This window comes from Patiria miniata, unplaced genomic scaffold, assembly GCF_015706575.1.
Source record: "Patiria miniata isolate m_02_andy unplaced genomic scaffold, ASM1570657v1 HiC_scaffold_30, whole genome shotgun sequence".
In the NCBI taxonomy this organism is placed as follows: domain Eukaryota; kingdom Metazoa; phylum Echinodermata; class Asteroidea; order Valvatida; family Asterinidae; genus Patiria; species Patiria miniata.
Genome location: NW_024037070.1, coordinates 2,823,228 through 2,841,474, shown reverse-complemented (window position 1 = coordinate 2,841,474; position 18,247 = coordinate 2,823,228). Strand labels below are relative to the sequence as shown.

The window sequence follows — 18,247 nt, the reverse complement described above, 5'->3', positions numbered from 1 at the left end:
CCCCACTGGCCCCCTACATGTACATGGTGAGAACCCTGGCTACGCTGCTGATCTGAAGTAAACTGTACCGTATGTGAAGTGGGTAAATGGTATCCAATATCGAGAAATGGATCTCTAAAAGCATTTTCCGTCCTCTTCTGTGTACTTGGAGTAGAGACAAATGTTTCATATTTCAAGATATTTGGTCAAAATAATATTTGTGTTTGTAATGTGCTGTTTTGACATACCCGGTCCTAGCTCTATGGACATACTCAGCTCAAAAGTGAAGTGCTGGGTAGTGAACTAGAATGTAATGTAATCCAGCAAATGTAGTCACCCTGATGAATTGTGAAAGTTGAACATTTGCTTTTTGGGACATCAAATTAGCTTCACACTGACATTTCCATGAAGTGTGAACCTGCGTAGAAAGTTTTGTCACAAACCGATGCCAAATATGCACACAAAAAAGTGGAATACATTTGTCAGAGTAAAACTGATTTATCAAAGAAAAAATTGTGATTTCTTCTTCTTTTTTTAATCCAGTGTAAAATATCATTTGTATTTAAACATTCAACTGGGTATCTAGATATCAGAATCTTTAATACAATGTACATAATTATTGCATGTCAAGTCAAGTCCTGCTTTAAGACTCTTTTTTTTTTTTTTTTTCCTTTTTTAAAACAGATAGACTCGAAGCCTGTTGTGGCTGTATTAACTACATGTATTATCCGAACTCCAATGCAACACCGTGTAATAATAGATTGATATACCACACCCAGCAAGAATTCCTGCCGACCGTAAATTGTTGATCTCAACACCAGACTCATCATCTCATATAGAACCCTGGAGCCCTTCTAAAAAAAAATGCACACGAACATGTCAATGTCATACCAGGCTGGTTAGTTCAAGGTGATACAACCACAGGATGAAAATGCATCCCTCGGGAGAATCGAGTGAACTTTACTGCACTTTTCTATCAACAGATATTCCTCCGCTAATAACCTTTAAGTGACAGCTGGATGTATTTTTTTTCTCTTCTCCTGTTGTCCCCATCTGTAGATGATTACTGCGTTAGAGGAACATCTCTCTTTTCGTCTTCGAGAACCACAGCCAAAGATGAAGAACATCGTGCCGGAAAAGATTGTTGACAGAAACTGGGAGCTGCCTTCAAAAGACTGTCATCTGGTCGTGAGTCAAGTTGTCCGAACCGAAAGTCGGTTGGTATTCACAGCATAGAAAGTGGCTACAATATGTCAAGTCCAATTATTGTACGCAGGTTAATCCGATGTTTGTATCCGGCTTATTCTTGGAGCAACACAAAAGTAAATTCTTGGGGATTAGTGGGTTATTTTTAGACCTTGGCTTTTCCTTTAACATCGTGGTTTTTTTTTTTTTTTGGTGGTCAAACTGGAGTAAGGTAAGACGATAACAACAAAAGTATGTTCAGGAGGTCTTTCAGTGATGTATACATGTTAATTCTCAACAGCGTTGTGCTAGGGATTCTAACTCACAATTTCTACATCAATTATGCTAATTCGAACCTGTAGCAGGTTGAGGTCACATGACTAACATAACCAATCAAATTAAGAGCTGTTGAGTCAGCCATTTCCACCCAATCACACTCCTCGGAGACCTCGTAATAAACTGTTTTGGCTTTCAGAATTCATGGACTTCAGGGTAACGTGATCAAGGAGCCTTCGGCAGAACTCATGAAATGCAAATTTTTAAAATTGGCTTTAAATTCTGATTTTTTTTTTTTTTTTAAGAAAAAGCATTAAAAATTGTTACTTTAGAATTTGAAAGCTGTTTTCTTCCTTCAGAGTTTGAAATCTGGTCAGGAAAGTCGGTGTCGCAGATTTTATATTGCAACAGGACTTCTGAAGTTACAAATTTCAAAGACAACTGAGGTCAGAGTGAATGCTGAACTCTATATGGAGGTTTACATGTACAGCACATGAATGTAGTTTCTTATGTACACTCACTGTGATGTGAGAAAAAAATATAACTATAATTGGAGATGGTAATGTTGTCCATTTCAAAAGTATTAAAAAGAAATATTTTAATCTTATCCTACCCACCTATGCGGCAGATTTAACACAGTGCATGCCCACTGATGAATGGGCCAAGAATAATTTGGATTGAGAGTGTCCCTTTAAGCCTTATAACCCTATCACATGGATTGTATACAACACATTGTAAGCAGATCACTTTAATAACTGTTTCCCTGGGGAGATTATCACAGTCATCTTCATGACCTTTGATTAACCTTGTACCAAGGTTACTGTCTGCACACAATCTTAAAGGAGCTATCACAAATGTTATGTATTTTTCAATTCCATTGTACCAGCAAGCTTTATCGGTTTTTGTCATTGTTCAGACCATTGTATTTATTGTCTGCCTTCTGAAATGGGACTATTTTTTCCCTTTTCTGGGGCCTGACTTTTTTTTTTCAGAAATTTGACCTAAATCCCAAGGCCTTTGCAATTTGGGGAAGAAACGAAGACGCAAAGTACTATTAGACTTGGCCGTGCTGGAGGGAACTCATGTCAATCACAAAATGTCAATTTGCTGAACTCACGTTAAAGTTGCAGTGAGGTACTTTTTCTAGATAAAGTTTGCTTGAATTGCTTCAACTAAACTTTTGGCCGATGGATTGGCTGTTTTTTCCCCTTTTATTTGGGAAGTAATCCTGGAAAATGTTTTGGGAACATCAAAACATTTCTCAGTGAGCGTTGGGACCAAAATAGTCAAGTAAATGTCTGATTTGATTTGCAGTTGTATATTTGGCCATTTGAAGTGAAAAAATTTGCAAACTGCAAAATATGATGAGGGGAACGTGATTTTATAATGGTTGTTTTTTTTACTTGAGTTGCATGACCCACCTGCATTGATTGTGCTTTTTTTTCTCCACGGATACAAAAAAAAACCACTTCAGCTTTCAGCGAAAAAAATTTGAGAGCCCTTGAATCGCTCAATGTTCCTAAATTACCTGAACAATTCACCTCTTCAAAGGGACTGCCTGCGAACAGTGTGAAGAGTCTACTTGTCAAAAATATGACAAAAATGCTAAGCTAATTAGTGGTTATTTTTTGAGAATTCCATGGAAACACAGTCCCAAAAGAACCCTGGGAAAGTCGCTTCTGGAACAGTCGCACGGACTCGTCTTGTTGTGTGATAGAATTTGATTGTGTCCCGTCCCCCCCCCCCTTCATGAAGTGTGTCGTGGTATGAAAGATCCCTCATGTTGCGCATGACTTCAGATAGTAAATGTTGAAGGCGATATTGCAATTCTTAATTCTTTTCTCTCAAAGTAATAGTTATCAAAATGAATTATAGTGGAGTGAAAAGATTGTAACCAATTTTCGTAGGATAATCAGAGTACTGCTAACCCGATCCTTTCACGTACAATTCAAAGTTAATGGTCTGTGATCTGGCATTGATGGCGTTTTTCTGATCAAATGGAGCTTTCAAGGTCGACAATAATCCATCCAAATTGCAAAAAAGATCAAGGTGCCTGCGTGAATTTGTCTGAATTGAAATTACAATGTACTTTATAACTTCAGAGCTTCCAGCAGTGTGCAATTGATACCAGCAATTACCGTATTTCATCAACATTGTGTGCGTGCACACTCAATCTAAAGGTATTTTACAGAAAAAAAATTCTCATACCGGTAGTACCAATCAAGCTTTAAAAAAAGCATATTTGTTTTTAAATCACTGTTCCTCTGGCATTTTTGTATTAACTGAACAAATTTGCATATATCCAAACCAAAAAATTATGAAGGAGCTAACTGTCATATTATAGAAATTTCTAATAAATTTCAAAATTGTAGTTCAACAGTTAAATAAAGTGTCATTAAGTGAAGGATGCTAGGATTGTATGCTTAAATTTGGATCCCATTATTTTCACTGAATGAATGTATTGCTCATGAAGAAAAATTTGGGGTGTAGGCCCTAAGCTTTGATACCAAATTTGGGAATTTGGGAAGTTTCCCCGCGTTTGCGATGTGTAACATTCTTGTAAAAGTAAATAAACGAATGACTGTAGCAGTTAGTCATATATCACTTTTTTGTAAACACCTTTCCGCATATGGTGTTGTCGTGCATAATGAGAAGAGGCTCCGTGCAACACGATCAGCTTTCATGGAATTTAATTTTCACTGATTGTTTGGGGGGTTGGGGTTGTTTTGGAGACATTTTACTTGTAGGAATATTTATAGATTTTGGTTTTGTACAAAGTATTTATTACATGTTTTTGTGATTGGAAATAGGGTTTTAATAACATTCTTAGAACTGTCCTTAGTATCTCGCATGTATGATTTGTACATGTGTCATTCTGCAGACACAATTGTCCAATTTTGTTGTTGTTTACAACTTGATAAACCATCCAAGATTGTTCTCAGAAAACGAGGAATTAAAATCTGAAAATAAAAGCTTTCTTTCCCAATTGGGTTACATATTGACAACTTGGTCTTGTTCCAAGGAGGCAAGACAATGTTGCTGTAATGATTCTATGTTATAGGCACCAGCCTCGACCTGTCTCATTAAACTCCACTCTTGTTGATGAGAAAATGAGGCATGTTTAAAATTGAAAGGTTTCGTTGGTTTTGTTTCCAATACGGCCAAAATCATAACCATGTCCTATTTGTACATTATGTAGTTTGTTGGAAACATGTCTATTGTTCATGTAATATTTTGTAATTGGACTAAAGAGTACGCACTGAAAGTAAAGGGCCTACTGTATTTATGTACCATGTAATTTGAAGAGGAAAAAGTTGTTACTCTAAAATAGAATTTAATTTGTTGATTGTTCACATTTTGTATAGCAGCATCTCTGTGCCTCACTAAATAGTAATTCACTTTAATGATTATAACTATAAGAATTATGTACAGACCACAACCATTGTACATGTGTATGCATATACAGTCGAGTCTAGTTAATACAAACTCGTTCAGACCTAGCCAAATTGTTTGTTATATATCAGAATTTTGTATCAAGAGGAACATCGGTCCCATTCATTGTGCACATAAATGCACAGTCGGGACTAAGGCTTTATGTTTGTTATATAACCAGAATTTTGTATTAACAGAGTTTGTACTAACGAGATTTGACTGTACTGTAAAAAGCTGCGCTGCAACTGTGCGATGTATTGTCCATTGTAGGTTGCTTTACGACACCACTTACCCATCAGAGAGTGCAACTGGGAGTGAACGTGTCTTTAGCCACATTCGTAACACATGAGGCTCAGTTCTAGATCCAAACTTGGAGGAAGAATTTTAAAAATTTAAAAGAGTGATTTTTTTGGAAGCCTGCTGATTTCCTGAAAATTTGTGGTTGGAAATTCTGACCAGAATAAGAAAAGGTTTGCACTATTTGACTGAAGATGTTGAAAAAGATAGTAATCAACTAACACAAAGTTATTTAAAAAAGAAGAAGCTTGGAAAAAAAGGTGAAAATAGACATCAATCATGTGATATTTCCACCTGTGGCTAATTTGAACCCTTTCCATGTAAGGAACGCTGTGAAATTCACCTCAGGCCGGAGACTGACAGTGATTTGTTTTTCTTTTCCTGTCAAGGCTAGAAAGGGTGCCGAAACTGCGTCATTCAAGGAGTTTGACATTTCCAGTAAAGTACGGAGCATTCAGGCAAGTGACACAGCACACACGTTCACACCACAAATCCTGTATTTTTACAGTATCCTATACATGCCTAGTTGATCAAAATGATAACGTGTGAAATGTATTGATCCGCCAGCGAAAGTGCTACATGTATAAAAATGTTGGTATTATCCTCGTATTACTATTGTATTAACAAAAAAAAACATCAATGTGTTGTAATTTATGTGATTAACATTAACTATTCACCACCTGGGGCTTTCAGAATATTGCCAAATGTATTTTTCCCCCTTTCTTAGGAATCCATTTGTAAGTATATATTCTCCAATCTCCAGAGAGGGTAGAGAAGGAAAATTGGAATGTTTTATTAGCACTTGCGTATTCACAAAAAAACTTATACATGTGGACTGTTGGCTGGGTACTTGATTAGGTTTTACTAAACATGGGAATAGCTTTTAAGATTGTGTTGATGATGAAAAGTGACTGAAAATATGGGAAATTTACCACAGAATTTCGTTTTGAAGGGACTGTTCAGTCTTATTCTTACACAAACTGTATAATGTGGGCACCTTCCTGTAGACTACAAGGGATTGCATGATTAATTGCATACCACCCTGTCACTTAAAAACCTCTCTATTGTGGCCACTTGTTCTCTCTGACCATTCTTTGACGTCCCTTCAGCAAGGGGCACTGAACTTGCCTCACACCGCTCTTCTATACTCTTTGTTACATTCTCCCTGCCTCGGGCTCTTCCCCTTATTCTCCCCCTACCTCCATTGCTTTAGTAGTTAGCTGCATCGAGTGAATTAATATTCGCAAAGAGTGCTCCCTCACTGCGCTCGACGCACACTGGCAACGAAAAGAGACGCAACCGACACTTCTCGCGCCTGATTTGCCTGCAAGGGCTGTCCGGTTTTGTCTCAAGTGTAGCAGGGGAATCTTATTAGCCTTCCATCAGAATTCTACCAAAAACAACTCGGCTTGAAAGAGCTGCCACAGACCCAACAGACTTGGCAGTAAGTTTGGACTCAAAATAGAACGCTTGGCATAAACAAGGGAGTGCACGGTAGAACACTTTCCCTCTCCCCCACCCTCTTTCCCATCTCCTTTGTTAATTGAGCTGCATTAATGCACCTGAGTTTCTCTTCTAGCTCCGGGCCTGTCATCTTGTGATGGAATGTCTTGTGATCTGCTTGCCTCCAAGGTTCAACCCGAACCCTACTCAAGAAGCTGTTGGCATTTGATGCCATTTCCAAAAAAAAAAAAAAAAATCATAGTCAACAAGCATCACCTGCAAAGTGTCTGGTTTCCATGATTCCCCTTATCCAGTGGCAGGTCCTGGGTAAGGGGAGATGGTAAATGAATACTCTCCTGAGCTTCTTCTCTTCTCTGTCCTCGTCTCGAGGTTCCTCCATGAATGCCAGGATGCAATCTCCCATGTTGCACTACAGGCTGTCACATCTCAAGTATACACTCCCAACATATCACGTGCCCGTGTCATAAACACAAGTGTTTCGGTCTATGCACTACGTCTTAAGTTAACCAAAGCTGTTTTTTGCTCATGTAGTATATATGGACTTGTAGATATCTATACCTGTAACCAAAGCGTCGGTGTCTCTGTCATACGAGTTATTTATTGATTATTGAATATTTTGTTGAGTGGTGCAAGGTTGTAAATTACCATGGAGAGATGGGGTCGTGTATACGGTTCTTAGTTTGCCAAATTCATTAGTGTAATATTAAAATGGATTCGTCAATATTGGGTATGTTGCGGATTGTTAAAAGATTTTGTTTTTCCCTGAATGTGCATGGATATTGTGTAAATTGTGAATATGTGTAAAGTATAAGTACATATCAATATTTTTAAGCCTGTAAGTATGAGGCATTATTTATGAGTATATCATCTCACAGTGTAGCCATCTTGGTCTGAATCCCAGAAGCCTTGGATTGTGTCACTGCGGGTTTACCAGCACATCATTGGTGCCAGACTATTGATCTTGAGCCTCGCTATGAGCGTCTTAGACTTGTGCATAATATACAAACCCAAATGGCTGTATTGTGAGTGTACCACAGTATCCTGTCACTTTATTTCACCATGCCTGCTTTAAAGTCGTTCGTTTGTGGCAGTATCATTAAAATTTTATTAATATCAATTAAAACATACCTAATATTCACTTTAATATGATGTTAAAATATTATCAAAGTTGGTCAACAGCCATATTAAACATTATATCTGTTTGCTATTAGAGCCTTTTGTGTGCTACGTTTAACGTTTACCTTTGACAAATCCAAAATGTACTATTATGTTACTATTTTATTACATCACACTGATCTGATAATCTGGATTAAGGGGATTAATTTGTGTCATAATAAGTCAACAGGGTTAGCACCAACAGTCATTTGCAATGGGAAACTACATGTATGAAAAACACAGTATCTGACTGTTTTTGTTTCAAGAGTTTGTGCTTTGTTATCACGCACAATTTAGCAATCGATATATTGTGCTCCAGAAATTGATCGCCTTTGTTCGTGTAATTAAGTTGTTTACTGTGAGTTGAAATCAGGTGAACTTGAGAGTTAATAACGGTGATGGTCAGTTCATGCCTCACACGCTCAGTAGACTGCAGAATATATTTCAGCTTTTCTGCAGCTGTTGAAGATAGGCCTACAGTGAAAAGGGTGCCTCATGATCGCCCTTATCGGGTTGTACATGTATATTGAGACTCAAAAAATGTAGCAGTCAAACAACTGGGGTTTTTTCTGAGAAACTAAAGCTAACAGGAACGGGGAATACCCAATTAATTCTGATCAGCCTGATGTTGAATCATAGCGAATTTCACGAATAAATAATTTTGTCCATGTTTAAATTTGGGTTTCTTTCAATGAACCATGTTTTATTTCATTTATTAAACCTACATTTTAAAGGACTAAGCATCATCAAGAATGTTGCTACATTCTGTATTTTTAATTATATTAATTATATAAATGGTATACTGTTTTTACCGCTTTGATTCTGTACATTTTCCTCACTCGAGATGTTTCTTTAAAAATGTATGATATTAATATCATCGTTAGTGTGCATGCTTAAAGTCATATCTTTACTAAATTATTTCATTTGTAATTTATATTCAAAACCAGTTCATTCCATATTTTGTACTCTCGAATCAGCCCATTTGCCCTGTTTTCTCATAACTGCAGTGTCATGTCTCAGCGGCTTGTTTGTAAAACCGATCAGTTCAAATGACCAATAAATTTTACCACTGTAGCAAAAAAAAAACGTGTGTGATGCGTGGTCTGATTAATTGATGCGCCTTTTGTACCGTGGTTACCATGGCGCCGGGGATGAGATGGCCGTTTTTATTATTACGGCGTAACTTGGATCTGGGTTGCTTTATTATCTTGTTGCTGTAGCAACTGCCGTTTGCGGTTTCATGAGGATGCTTTCCCGGATGCGGAGCCAAATGGTTGCCTGCCGGTTTTGTTCCCTTGCATGGTCATTTGTCTATAACGAGCGGAATATATATACATGTATTACTATGGGCGAATGATACACATGAATGCAAATGTGATTAACCTTGCTATAGTATATTGTGATACATCACCAATCTTTATTATCGTAAAGCATCTACATAAATTTGCCTTCCGACTTGAATTTTTATCTGTTGTTCAGTCTTCTCCTGTCTATTCCTGCCCATGCGATATCTGTGCTTTCCACTGTGTCTCTTTCCTCGTATTTGTCTCCCCATATGATTTTGTCATGCCAATATTAAAACATTGAAATATGTTTTGAATGTCGTCCTAATTAAACAATGCATTTACGTGTTATCCTTCTAAACCCCAAATCGCTCTTCTTGGTTCTTGGTTCTTGGTTGGTTCTTCTCCTAAATACTCCCGTGGGAGTTTATACAGGAGGCCAGAAACACCGGGGCAAACCCCTTCTCTTAGCGATAAGTGTTTACTGGGTTCTTTTACGTGCATTTATACAATACACGGGACCTACGGCTTAACGTCCCATCCGAAGGACGAAGCAATACTGGTTAAGTGCCTTGCTTAAGAGCACAAGTGTCCGCCGGCGGGCTCGAACCCACGTCACTGTTGCCTCTGAAACACCAGAACGTGAGTCCGGTGTTCTTAACCGCTAGGCCATCACACTCCACTAAATTTATGTTCAATGAGACAAACTAGTCCCGCGTGTTCGAACAAAACATGCGTTTCACATTTGTTGCTTTGCGACACATACATTGACAGTTTTCAGAGAAGCTAAAATTCCTTCGCAATTTCAGTACCAAGACGTATCTATTGTTTGTGTGCAAAGAAATAAACAAGTAGAATCTATACTGTGCAAAAATAATAATGTAGATTTCGTTTTGACAGTGCACGACATAAATATTCCTCCTGTACAGTCCATTAGTGACCCCAAGTTCATCAAATTCCAACCCACCTTCTAGTCCTAACCACTTATAATCTTCCCCTTTCCCATATATTTCATCTCTGCATGATTCCACCTGTTTCTTCATCCATCTCCCCTTCCATAATTCTTTCCCCAATCCAATACCTTTAATCCCCCACCTGAGGTCTTGACCACAAAGCCCGTTTTCTCAACTGTCATGTGCCCTAACTTTCCCCCGTCGTTCCTTGTTTCTTTTTCCTCGCCTTTCTTGCGAGTCCTTCCATTTTCTAATTTATATTCATTTCCATCTTTGCTCCTGCCTGTCCCGATCCTTTCCTCCTTCAATCGCTCCCAATTCCTTCTTCCTCGCCCAGTCTTATATCCGTTATTCTGTCCTACTTTCTTTCATTAGCCTCCCTTCGCACACAGACCACCGGCGAGGAGTCGCTGTACTTGAGAGGATCGGAGTGGAGTGGGTGTGAATGTGGGAAGGATAAAAAAAAAAGGCCTGACAGATTCGATGCGGAATTAAAATGTTACGTGGTCGCATCCCAAACTTGCCATTTCCAAGTCAAATGTTGATATTTTCAGCATCCTCTTTTGTCGCCCGCACTTTTTAGACAGTGTGAAGGGAATCTATATGCAAATAATCATGAGATTCGGCTTGCTTTATTTAGTGACCAGACTAGTGTAATCATGGCGCCAGTAGACTTTGGGTCAATAACAAATCGACGGCGTGTGGACGAAAAGGAGGGACTTCACGAGTGAAATCTCACGAGACTTGCTTCGTCAATGGACTCCGGCGTGTACTCCATCCTGGAGACGGCTTGTTGACCGCGTGAATATGCGAGACTTGACGACACGTGAGACATCGACCGTTCCTTGCTCCATGGTGTAATGTATGTAATAATTTCTCAGAACCCCCCACTTCTTAACTCTGAACCCCTGAGAGTGAGAGAAAAGAAAACGCGATAAGACAGTATGGCATTTCATAGTGCAAGTATGGCACATTAAAACAAGTGTGAGTGCACAATAAGCTCTGGCGAAAAATGCGACGCCGATGGCACATATGGAACTCCATACTTTTCGTCAATTTTCATTCCCTCCTTCAGGATACCGTCCAAACTCTACAGAAAATACCACGTGACTACAATACTATACATATAATTGCCTCCGTTTACACAATTTTCGTAAAAACTTAACGAATTGTTACAAACAATTTATAGAGTGCATTTACGGACGACGGCATGGCATTTGCCCAATTTATTTTGGTCAATTTTTCGGCGACCAAACGACCGACCGACACCAAAGTGACTTGTAGAAGCTCCTGCCCGAGCTTAAAAACTACATGAATATACCAACTCGGAAGTGAATGGAGTTTTGTGTAGCCTATTTGCGCAGAGCTGGTCAAAAGAACCCGGGCTTCATAACTTTCTGGTCAAGTAACCTGTTTCGCAAACTTTTCTGTGCTCAGTTTCTGTCGTAATTCGCTGGAATTTGCGTATTGCATTGTTGAACTCATACAGTGCACTATATCTGACATATAACCATGAGCTACTGTATCAGACAATATTACAGAAAGTTACCAACGTGCCCTATGGCGCACTAGCCAGCCAGATATTGTTTTCGTCATGCATTGCGCGCAGGATTTTTATAGGTATAACATTTAAATCCAGTCGGTCAGTTAGTGGCGGGCAAGCTGTGATAATAGAATCCTCCCCAGGGAAAACAAACAGCCCTCTGCCATTTTCATTTCATCGCCAATCACCTTGCTGCATCATTGCAGACGCATCGTCGCCTTCAACGTTAAGCCACTAAAACAAAACAGTATGTTTCTCAAATGTGCCGTGTGCGCGTGTGCGAAACGTCTCTCCCCGAAGTAAAGATTTTCAATTATCAAATAGACTCAACGGACATAATGACGTCACGCTTTGTTTACATGTGCGCTTTCTTATGACAGCCAGGGATGGGACGAGCCATCAAGCTCCCATAAGAAGGCGCACGTGTTAACAAAGCGTGGCGTCATTATGTTGCAGGCCTTTTTAAGAGAAACAAATTCACACATTTTAGACTATAAGATTAAATGGAGCGCTTGGATCATTTTTATACTAGGAAACATATCCAAGACGGCGTCTCAAAGATGCTCGTGTAGATTAAACCAACATGTTTTTCTATCCCTGTGGCCGAAGCTTCGTGAAAATGTTGACGTTGATTATTCCTTTACGGACGGCTGAAGATATTCTCTGTGACAGATTGTCGGATAAGACTGATGCCGATATGATACAAACCATCCCGGGCCTGTCACTTCCCAACAGCGAAGCAAGAGCTTATTCATATCTCTGCAGAGAGAAGGAGCTGGAAAAATAAATAATGAGTGTGTATGACGCTGTGGTTGGGCTTGAGGAACTGTTTGGCGCTTTCAAATAAACCGTGAAGTTCGCAAAGCGTGTCGTTTGATAGATCGCGTCGACGAGAGAGAAACGCTACAGTCAGAGGAACAGCACCTGGGGTATCATACAAAGAGAATGAAGATGGTACTGTTAGAGTATTCCTGTTGCAAGCCCCGTTTCCAATTGCTCCTTGGTTTAGGATAATAGGAGAGATTGGATGGGCTGGTTTCGTCATCTCTTGGTGGAATTTTGCTGTTCCGATGGGGACCAGCACAGTGTCACCTTTATGCCGATATCTATCTCACTGACTGCCTGAATGTTAGCCGGGCAGTGCCATCGCATAGGGTTACCCCGTAACGATGAGTAGACATTGAAACCTTGGGTATCATACAAAGAGAATGAAGATGGTACTGTTAGAGTATTCCTGTTGTAAGCCGTAATGGGCTGGTTTCGTCATCTTTCGGGAGAATTCTGCTGTTCCAATAGAGGCCAGCACAGTGTCATCTTTGCACATATCTCACTGAATGGCTGACCAAATGTCAGCCGGGCAGTGCCATCGCATAGGGTCACCCCGTAACGACAAATCCGGCCCATGAGTAGACATTGAAAGACTTACACAGCCATTCTGAATCAAAGGATTGTGCGATTGGGGACACTGTCTTGTTTTCTTTCTTTTGATATGTTAATTTGTTTTGCAGTGATGATTGATTTTTTGCTTGGTTGGTATAGGTAGTATGTTTGTTTGCATGGTTGGGTATTTGGTGCTGATATCAATTTGTTGGTTGGTTTAGTCATTTTGCCCATTCCTGCCAGTTTTGTCCATTTTTCATTTTCTGATTGAAAGAATCAACCCCACGAGACCTCCTAGCATTACCGGTAATGAAATAGCGCCAGGCGTAAAGTGGACAAACGAGATCTCCCGAGATTTGATGAGATGCGGAAGGAGCAGAGTGGTGAATCAAGACGCAGGAGGATGCAGGAAGGCAAGGAGGATGGATGAGACAGGATGGATGCGGGCGAGTTTAAGACGTGATGGGGAGAGAAACGAGGCACTAGGGTAACTAGACCAGGAAACTGGAACACAGGATGTTGATACGACCTTGTACATCCAGCAACCTCGTCCGAACTGCCTTCTCCTCCTACTTGAGGTGGCCAGGGAGAACTAAATAGTGTTTATTAGTCCCACCTCCCGGACCCAGGCTTCTAATAATAGTCTGTGTAGTGACTCATGCGTAACCAGCGTTCGTTTATCGATGCGCTGGGCCGAAACGTCATCACCTAAAGTAATAAGTCCTGCTGCGCCAGACGACATGATTTGAATGACTAAACCGATTCGCTCTACGCCATACCATGGCCGTACCAAAAATGAGATACAGGGAACAGTGCTTACGACACGATGGTGATATCGATTGGGCTTCAGCAAATAACGCGGCTTAATAAAGCGAAAAAACATCGTCAAGTGCCGACAGCTCGATTGCATTAGGCTCATTAATGGTTTCAAGTCTGCTGCAATTATTAGCGTCAGGCGATTAGCTGTAGGAATTTTAGTATGGTGAAGCACGTATACGCATCGGCGTATGTCATTAGATTGTTACATCATTGACCTTAATGGGAACGAGAAAAGCTGTGTCATATACCGCACTTTTTTATTTTAATCCGTATCACATGCCACTCCAAAGATGATTTACATGTGTTGTATTTGTCAAGGGAGACTCATTTTTGTCAAACAATGAAGTTCCTTTTTTTGGCCATACGGCAGAATCAATATACTGCACCGTATGACTGAACACAGTTCAACAGATGGTGGGTGGGTTGGCATTTCGAAATAACGCAAAAGAGAACAAGTCACGCGCTCATGATCGAATTGTTCGGATGAATTATAATTGGTCACGGAAATAAGAAATATTTGCTGTCCCCGTTTTCTAAATTTCATAAAGTTGCGTCCAAAATGACGGAATCCTTCCAGGAGTCACGCAGTGTCATGCGGACATAGCTTGCTGAGGACGAATCATCGTGATGAATTATCGCTAGGCGAACAGACGATACGGGCGTATCACTCACCCCCCCCCCCCCCCCAAAGGAAAAGAAAGTTGCATCATGCATAGGCGGTGGTAGTTATCGTGAGATTTACGGAGCTGTCAACACTTCGAGGCTGCGACTGATACTCCTCTTTTCTTCCAAGAAAAATATTAATGTACTCCCTAGTCATCAATCTGAACGATACCCACTGTCTTGTTTGGCAGGAGACAAATTGAAAATTGTAGTGGTGCCGACTGAAACATTGAGCGCGTGAGTCATATTTGAAATCGAGATTTTAATCTGAGAGAGGAGTGGGACATACCGAACTAGATTGGTGATAAATTTTCTCGTTCGGTGTTGGAACAGAGCTTAATATTTTACGGACCCGACATTATATCACGAGTATGCGGAATGTAATATCGCAATGTATATAGCGACGCCCGAATGGAATTGTATATTCGATTTCGCTGTTAGGAATGTTGCATGGGTGTGTAAAATTTGCACGCGTTTCTATTTTTACTCTCAAGCCTTGGCCAGCAGAATTTCCCGCGGCTAGTCGGTCTGCGGTTTTTGTCCCTTTGATGCACAGGTGAAACCCGTTACGTCGTACATTCCCAGGTACGCGTCGTTGAAGCGTTGATGTAAAAAAAAAATGGCAAATCGGGAATACATGTAGTTAACAAAAACAGGAATGATGAAAAGCCACCGCGGTTCGATGATCCATTGGGCATTAATTTTTACCTACGCAATTCATACTCCTTTTAGTTTATCCTTTGATGACTGAAAAGAATTCGGAAGCAGGGGTGCGTTCCAGTCACGCAAATGTGTTTGTGTTCGTTGGTTAGGCCATGCGAACGTGTCAGCCTGAAGTGAAACGGTTATGTCAGTCGAAAAACTGTTGTAAAAATAGCGGCCCCTGTTTGTCATTCCTATCCCACAAGCGTCACTGTTTGGAAAGCAGCAGCTTTCAAAATCCTCGGGAAAAATCATTGTGTCTGGTAGTGAAATGTTGCCAGGAAAGTGTTGACTTACTGGGGATGTAGTAAACGGAAAAAAATCAGCTCCGACAGGATCATTGCGTTTATTGTGTGTGTCAGTCATTATGGAAAACATACCGAACGACTCAGGAAGACCGTTGCCAACGTTCGCCAACGTTATAGCAGTGCATGCGCGAACGTTGCCAACGTTGACAAACGTTAGCAGTGCATGCGCGAACGCTCACCAACGTAAGCAGTGCATGCGCGAACGTTGCAAACGTTTGCAAACGTTTAAGAGCGTTGCTCGCTTTCATGAAATAGCATGCGCGAACGTTGCAAACGTTTGCAAATGTTTAAGAGCGTTGCTCGCTTTCATGAAATAGCATGGACATTGTAAAGAGTGAAAAAGCACGGTTAACACAAATCTGGAGTTAAAAAGGGTTCCCCATTTAATTTCACACAACTCAAAGGCATGGATACATACGATCTACATTTTGGTTTGGAAATGCAACATCCACTGAGCTGCAGCAAAATTGAGAAATAAGTGTGTCTCTTGTATTTCTTTTCTCAAGTTTGCGGACACACAAGGCGGTCTATGGGCGAGAACGCTCTTCATTTAAGATGCACACCTTGGAGTCCCAGCTTTGTCCAGCTTTCTTCGGGCTGGTGTTCCCTTACGTCTCAGTCACCTCTCCGTGGCATGCGTCCGCCCATCGGAGCCCTGGATTTTACCGAAATCGAGACGGCCAAACAACGTTCTTTCTGTATAGAGCTCTTGATACAAGCCGGCCCGCGTGTCAATTCCCCAACCGACTCACAAGCCAACCTTCCGGGGGCTCTAGGCTCGCTTTCTGTGTGTTTGTCCGTTCTTCTGTTACGTTTGTTTTCCATCAGGCAGATCCAGAGATTATGCTATTTTTGGTCTTGTGGAAACAGCGGGAACAAAAGGGGAAACCTAAGACAGATCTTTTTCTACCGAGAGGGAATCAATTCGGGTTAAGCTGAGTTCCGCCGTCGATTCTTCATTTTTCCTCTTGGGAAATATCGGTGTGACTTTCCAGAATGTTGTGCCAAATTCAGCCCCCCTCCCCCGAACAAAAATGACACAGGAAGTCACAATATGATAAATGGAACAAATACCAGAACATTTAAACGAGCATATATCGTCTTCTTAATTGCAACTGTGCAAATTTAGGCTGCGGCTTTTGTTACTATGGGACTATTTTTTTTATTGGCTATTTTGTATTTTTCTGTTCTTAGCATTTGTTTCCTTCGGTCTTTGGAGTTTTGCAACTGATGAGAGCTGTCAGGGAGTGTAGGGGTTACCAGCTAAAGGTAGGCACACCAGGTAATCTTCAGACCGATCGAAATCTTTCCTAGTCGCATGGTTGAACTTACAGGAAACACGAGGCATACCCGTACGATCTGGGTAGTATCATCCAATCAAATGATCAGATTTGAGTTCAAGCAATCTCAGCACACTCGGGTCCCTCCAAAAAGAGCCATCGTCACTTGTTTCCTCTCCTCTTTTTTCTTTTTTTAATCCTAAAACACACAGCCTTCAATAAATGCACCGGCTGCCAAATGCACACTGGAAAGCACTCGACGCGGCTCAACGTCAACACAAGAATATACTGAGGACCGGATATTTGGCCATCATTCGTGCACTGCCTGGCCTCAGGTGATATCTGGGGAGATAAAAATATCTCCACGAAAACACTCCACCTCCACACTCTCCCCTTCTTCTTTTCCCCTTCCTTCTTATAATGGAGATTGACCGGTGATGCAGAGGGAGAGAAAAAAAAGATGGGAATTCAAAGGATTTCAGGGGATGTGTTTTCTTGTTTGATCGGACTCGACTATACCGGATGGGATTGATTTCTTCGTATAGTGAGCACTGCATGCTCCTTTTTACAAAGTTCCTGAATCCTTTCTCGCATCACCCGCTTGTGTTTTCTCAAGTACCCACAGTTGGTGGCGTATACTCGGTTGCACTTTTCCATCACCTGTGTCGTGGGTTCATCTAAGCACTGCTCCCGTATCTATGGAATTTTTTTTTTTTTTCACAGGCGCACGTTCTCGGTCTTTTTAGGGAGTAAATTGATATTTTGGAACTGTGGCCGAGGCAGAAATGCTTTCCCTGGGTAAACAGAAATGTCTTTGTGTCAGGAACCGGGAATTCAATTCCGACCTGCGGTCTGGTGTATGAGCGGTTGGTCCTTTGTGTCCAAACAGTCCACGAACCGTCTATTGTCCAACAAAATGATTATTTTCTCCTGAATTTGATCCTTTTTTTTCTTACCTTATTCAGTGGAGCGACGGCACGGCATATCGATTCATCTCCAGATTTCTAATCAATTGTATCATTGTATTCTGGAAATTTTATTCAGAAATATGCTCAAAGTTAATAAGCTCCAAAAATCTAATTAGTACTACGCTTAGGAATCAGTTATTGTTTGCTTAGTTTTTTGTCCCCCTCATTTTTAGGTTTGGTTAGGCCCAAAAAAGTATCCAGTTTCTGGTATGGAGCTTGCCCCAAAAGTGGTGCGGCGACGCGGCTTTTTTCCCCTTCAAATGTCGGCTGATGACTGCAAAATTAATGATGGCATGGGAGCCCAGAGTGGCCATATAAAGCTTATACTCGATCGTAACCCCATCAAAAAAAAACACGTTAAAATTGTGCAGCAGCAGGATTCCAGTCAAACCAGTGAGTTTGGTGGTTTTGAGACATCATCTTACATTTAAAAAAAACTTTTTCATTTTGCCGATGCGCATGGCTACGGCGACGCGCGCGCATACCAGAAACCGGAGACTTTTGGGGGGGCCTTAGTGAACTTGTTTACAAGCCCTCAACTTCATGGCCCACAAAATGCT

General features: G+C 40.7%; 1 protein-coding gene across 1 annotated transcript in view; it reads left to right on the top strand.

Annotated features, from left to right (window-relative positions):
- LOC119739157 (kelch-like protein 12) overlaps positions 1 to 8,874 on the top strand; it is a 38,840-nt gene extending 29,966 nt beyond the window's left edge. The window contains exon 2 of the mRNA XM_038213988.1: positions 1,039 to 8,874. The gene's annotated coding sequence lies outside the window, so the exon portion shown is untranslated. The remainder of the gene's footprint in view (positions 1 to 1,038) is intronic.
- The last annotated feature ends 9,373 nt before the right edge of the window (positions 8,875 to 18,247 follow it).